Source organism: Rhyacophila brunnea, unplaced genomic scaffold (genome assembly GCF_057557595.1).
Source record: "Rhyacophila brunnea isolate RB1 unplaced genomic scaffold, BYU_Rbru_1.0 scaffold_17, whole genome shotgun sequence".
Taxonomy (NCBI): Eukaryota; Metazoa; Arthropoda; class Insecta; order Trichoptera; family Rhyacophilidae; genus Rhyacophila; species Rhyacophila brunnea.
The window spans coordinates 21,210,908-21,217,223 of record NW_028232827.1 but is presented as its reverse complement, the minus strand read 5'-3'; positions in this window follow the sequence as shown (position 1 = coordinate 21,217,223).

Below are 6,316 nucleotides of genomic sequence, written 5' to 3'. Positions count from 1 at the left end.
CATGATTTATTCTGGATCAAAACCGTTTCCTCGTGTCAAGCCTATCAGGCACCATTAGCGAGGGGTGTAAGATTAGTAAATGCGTCCCCTAAAGACATCGACATTTTCAGTGATGTACCTTGCATTTTGTTTTTCAAACTTTATTTTACTGTGTAAAATTGTATGTTTTTTGTTTTCAAAATTTTATTTTTCTGTATTAAATTGTACTTAAGTATGTTTTGATTTAAATTGTTTTTCTGTTATTATTATTCTATATTGTAATATTTGTTATAATGTAAATCTCATGTTGTGTACGTCTTAAATTTAGATTTGTTATGTCCACAATGTTTTGTATTCTTAAATAAATAAATAAAGACCAAAGACAGCATTCGAAATAGAAAAATGTATGGACCGGAGCGCTCGATAATTGTTCTAAAATATTGAAGTGTGCGAGTTTTTAGTTATATTATACCTTCCTACCTTATACGAACAAATGCAATAACTGTCTTTAAATATTTGATATGCACTACTTACTACTATATATTTGGGAAAGTAACTTTTTTCAGCGCCACAGGCGAAAAAAACTAGTTTTTTTTAAATATCTTGTCAAAAATGTTATTATTATTTAGTCTTACTCTATCTGCCACATATTAAATGTTCATTATTTGTCTACCCTCGCGGGATGTCACTGTTTTGTACTTATAAATAATTTATTATTTACAATCGTTTAATTAGTTCACTTAGTAATATCATACAATCTCCACATACAGACGGCTGCTCGTGGTGCAGTGCGTAAGGCACTGGCCTTCCATCCGGGAGTTCTGGGTTTGACCCGGTGATGACACAATATATATATGTATGTGATTTTCTCAAAGCCTGGATTGTGATTGTTCAAAATTACTAACAGCGACCTTGTACTAGGTTCTAGGGTACTACTTTGTACCTAGGACATGGTTATTAATAATTTAAAATAAAAAAGAATCTCCATAGATATTGAACATGTCGTAAATCGAAATCCTAGAGAATGGTACAAAACTCTCAATCAGAGTTTATATGTTATATTAAGGTCGCCTAAAAACTTTGTAATAAAAGTACACAAAATTTAACTATTGTTTGTGGAAAAGGATTTAAAATAGGTGTGTACGACATGTCAAGTAAACTTTATTTAAAAAAAAAAATTGATGTAGGTACTTACTGACTATCATAATAATTCCCGAACCGAAGCGCTATTGTTAATTTTTCCACAAAACTGAGCGGAAGTTTGGAGGATTTCATGAAACGGAGCTGTGCTCCGGTGCGTTCCGACCCATTTAGATCGCGCTGATAAGGATTCACTGGTAAAACCACAATCCATGCTAGCACACTTTCAACTATTTAAGACAAGTGTGATAAGTTGTCATAACAGCAATAAATACTATTTAAGAATTAATTAAGTGTGTCGTTTCTGTTTTTTTTTTTTTTTTATTATTGTATTTAGTTTATATTGCATTTCTTATTCAATTGTAGGTAGGTACTTGTAAAAAAAACTACTTTGAAAATAAAATTGTACTTATGTAACTTTATAATGATTATTTGTGTTTTTTTTTGTTATAATAAATAAAATTATTAATTTGTTATTCGATTTTATCAGTAATATTGGAGATATAGGGTATCTAGAATTTTTTCATAAAAAACTGAAAATTTTTAAGTGCATATTTTTTAGTTTTTAGTGCATATTTTAATGATTTTAAGCGCATAATATGTGCATGCATATATTTATGTTTTTGGTGCATACAAATCCGGGCCCTAGTCATAATATAGGGTTATGTAAAACACTACCATTTTTTTTAATATCTTCTTAACCAGCTTTCGAATGCAGCCTTCAGCTGGGCGATGATTTCTATAGAATTCTGACCATCTTAATTTTCGACGTACGCCCGTCAATAATTTAAAGATAATGATCGTACGATTCTTATGCATTGTGCCGTAGAGAAACAATCTACTGTATTAAATGGTAGACTTTCAACTGACGATGTGTCAAAAATTACGCGCGAAATATTTGACAGATGACAGGACTGTGAAATTCATATCACGAGTTGGATAACCCTAAATATGTTATCGCTTAGTTAATCTACTCTGTACTTACATAATAATATTGATTTACAAGTTAGTGTAAGTATAAAGATTGATATGATTTTAGTATAATTAAACGCAATAACACACACATACCTGTATAATATGTAGTAATAATAAAGTTAGATTGCCTGTCTGTCTGTCCGTTTCTTCGGTTATAACTCAAAAACTACTAGATCATAAAATATTAATAAGGTGAGATTTTGTAAAAGCTTATTTCATTGGTGAAATTTGCAGAAGTTATTGGCTACATCAGGGGTTCATAACCGCGTGCCCGCGGGTGCATGTGCGCCCGCGGAGCCATTTTCGTGCGCCCCCGGCAATGTTTAAAATTTCTCATTTGTTGGCACAAAGTAAAACACCATTTTTAGACGGCGAATTAATTAGAAAGCATTTCTTACTGGGGCCGATACGCTGTTTGAAAGATTCTTTAATAAGCGATAAATTATTTCGGCAATTCAAGATGTTATAAAGATATGTTATAGTTATCTAATCTAATGATACAACTATGTACTAAGAAAAGGCTACATTTTTTTTAAATCCATTCAATACAGACATAGACATTACTAAAATTGCCAATTCCATAGCGGAAATTCTTCAAGAAGACCCACCAAAAATTGAAGATGAAATTGTCAAAATGACATTATCTTAAAATCGAACGGCCTGACTAAAAACATTTGAAATTTAGCTGAGCATAAAAAGTTCCATCTTTTGAAAAAAGAAGCTTACAAAATTAATCCTGTTTTGGTGCCATATATTTGGGTGAATCATTATTTTCCACCATGATCATAATAAAATCAAAAACAAGATCTCGACTTACCAACCTTGATAATTGCTTACGATTGGGATTATCATCTTACACTCCTGACTTTGAAAAGCTAGTAAGTGAAATACAACGTCAAAGATCACACTAATAGTCTGTCATTTTGAATATTTTTTTTTACTCTTTATTGTATTTTATATCTTTTTATTTTCTATATGTATGGGTGTTTTATTCTTCTTTGTAAATAGCCTCAAAGGTGTTTAAATGTAAGTAAAATAGGTATGTATAATCTACCAATATAATAAATGTATTGCGAGGAGGTGAGTGAGGATGAGGTAGGTAGATGGACTTCAATGGATCGAAGGTAGATGCGTGTTTGAGTAAATCTCAGTTTATTCTCCTCAACAATACTTGAACAATTCTTACAGACAATATATTTAGAATTACGGTTAAATTGATAAAGTTAAATTATAAAGGCGTGTTGCTATGAGAAAAGTTGAACCGAATGCAACGAGCAGAGATTCGACTATGTGTTTCAAAGATTTGACGACGTATGTTATCAGATTCGCCCCGCTTTGAGCTTTTATAGAAATTATAACAAAAAAAGGTTATCTGAGGTCAGGACGTTGACCGGTGACCACATGTCACTTGTTTACTGTGAGTTTACTAAGTACGAGCAAATCTGATAAGTTGGCACATTTCCTGATTACCTTATAAGGCCACGGAAATGCTGCTAACGCATACTTGTTACAATGTTGCTCAATAATTATTATGAATAATTATAATTTATCAAGAAAGCAAATGTGTTTATGATGAAATTTGATGTCTTGCAAATTGCTGCGAAAGTTGACTGACCTGCCAGTGTGTGCAGTCAGTCAGATTATGAATCATGCCAACACGCTTTTCTTATCAACTAGTTTACATAGTAACAAATATTATTAGATACTTAAATATATTATGATAATTTATATGTAATGGTGAGTTTCCATGCTAGTCCCGACAGACCCCCTCCCTAGCGATCTAGTGTGGCAGGTCGTGATGCAGGAAGATAGACGGTGTGTAGCATGGTGACTCTTGCGTTAAAGTTGTCTTGGTGGTGCTCGGGATCCTGGGACGTCTGTCCTGATGTCCTTGAGGATCCTTTTTGTGAGGTGTTTCTTGCAAAGCTTCCACAACAGGAAACTGGTTGCTGCTGCAATGATGATGATGACGATTGCAAAAGTTGTCCAAGAAAGCTGGTTGGCTGCTGATGTGTCATTTATGATGGTGCCACCCGCGGCGGCTTGTGACAGCACGATTTCCTCTTTTGTCTGCTGGGAACCCATGTTATCGGATGTTGGCGTTAGTAACTTGATTTGTTACTGCTCTCGTATTTCACACTGGTTAGTCCAGCTGTGTGGTCCAATATATATTGTTATTTTCTTGCTTGCGAAGCGTTTTGTCGTTGTGCAAAAACATACTGACCTGTATTTCGGTCACTCGTATGGTTTTTTTTTTTTTTTTGCTTACGCTGGTTTTGTAATAACAATGAAGCTCGTGTCGTCATTTTGCAATTTGACGCTTGGACATTCCGGTGGCGCGTGCCGTGTGCGATATTTATGGTTTATTGTTCCTTCGCATTTTGTTGACCTAGTCTCTCCGGGAAACGGACACGACGGCCTGTTCGAGTTACATATTGTGTTTGTCCGAGGTCAGTTCCCTTTGTCGGCGTTGTTTGCGTATGCAAGTTATTCTCGTTAAATAAATATGCCGGTTTTAAACGATCGATTGAAACCGTGATATTTTTTACATGTTTGCAAATGACATAAGTACGTGTGTTGCGTGTTATGACTTCATATGGTCCATTGAACGGGGATTGAAGTGGAGTCTTAACTGTGTCATCACGTACAAACACGTGTGTTGATTTGCTGAGGTCCTTGAAAATAAATACACGCTTTTCGCCGTGTTGTTGACTTTTCACAGGTTGTAGCTGTTGGAAGTGCCTTTTTAGTCTCGTGACGAAGTTACTAGGATCTTCGTCTGAGTCGACCTGTTTGCACAGAAATTCTCCTGGTAGTCGTAAAGGTTCACCGTAAACCAGGTCGGCTGCTGTTGTTTTCAGGTCTTCTTTCCAGGCTGCTCGAATACCCATTAACACGGTTGGGAGTGTTTCCGTTCATTTATTGTTTTCATGGCATTTGATTGCGGCTTTGAGCTGTCGATGCAGGCGTTCGACCATCCCGTTTGCTGCGGGATGATACGCTGTTGTGTGAATTCTTTTCGTACCAGTCAGACGATTTAATTGCCTGAACAGGTTCGATTCGAATTGTTTCCCTTGGTCTGTAGTGATTCTCAAGGGTGTGCCAAATCTTGTGATCCATCCGTTGTAAAACGTACGAGCGATTGTTTCTGCCTCTTGATTTATTATCGGGAATGCCTCTGGCCAACGCGTGAATCGGTCGACGCAGGTAAGGCAGTATCTACATCCTTCAGACATGGGGAGAATGACGATGTCAATATGGACATGTTCAAACCGGCCTGAAGGTGCGAATTTTCCGAGCGGTGCTGAGACGTGACGGGTGATTTTGTTTTTCTGGCACTGTACACAATTGCGGGCCCAGGTTCTGCAGTCTTTTTTAATGGACGGCCACACGTATCTTTGTGTGACAAGTTTGACCGTCGCATTAATCCCTGGGTGGGCAAGACGATGAATGTGGTTGAACGCTGCCTGGCGGTGTTGTTTGGTGACGAATGGTCTAGCTAGCGGTGTCGATAAGTCACAATATACGTTCACGCTTGAGTCCGGAATTTGCACGCGTTTTAACTGCAGTGCTGTTCCTTCACGTAGGTACGTATGTAACTCTTCGTCGTTTTCTTGATCGGCTGCTAGGGATGTATAGTCCAGTGGGTTGTCAATTTCTTCGATTCTTGACAAGGCGTCAGCGACAACATTGTCTTTTCCGGCGACGTGGCGAATATCCGTTGTGAATTGGCCGATAAAATCTAAATGGCGAAATTGTCTCGGCGAACATTTGTCGGATTTCTGTTGGAATGCGAACGTAATGGGTTTATGGTCGGTGAAAATCGTGAACGTGTGAGCTTCAATCATGTGTCTGAAGTGTTTCACGGCTAGGTAAATAGCCAGCAATTCACGGTCGTAAGCACCATACTTTTGTTCCGCTGGGCTTAGCTTCTTTGAGAAAAATGCCAGCGGTTCCCATTGGTCGTCGATTCTTTGTTGCAGTGCCGCGCCGACGGAAGTGTCAGATGCGTCGCTGATGATTGCCAAATGTGTTCCTTCACTCTTGGGATGATGCAGCAGTGTTGCTTGTGCTAGGCTCTTTTTGCTTATGTCGAAGGCCTTGATTGCTTCTGGTGTCCAGTTTAGAGGCTCTTTTTTCGACGTTTTCCCTTGTAGGAGTGTGTTTAGCGGAGCTTGCATCTCTGCGGCCTTAGGAATGAATCTTCTGTAGAAATTCAATA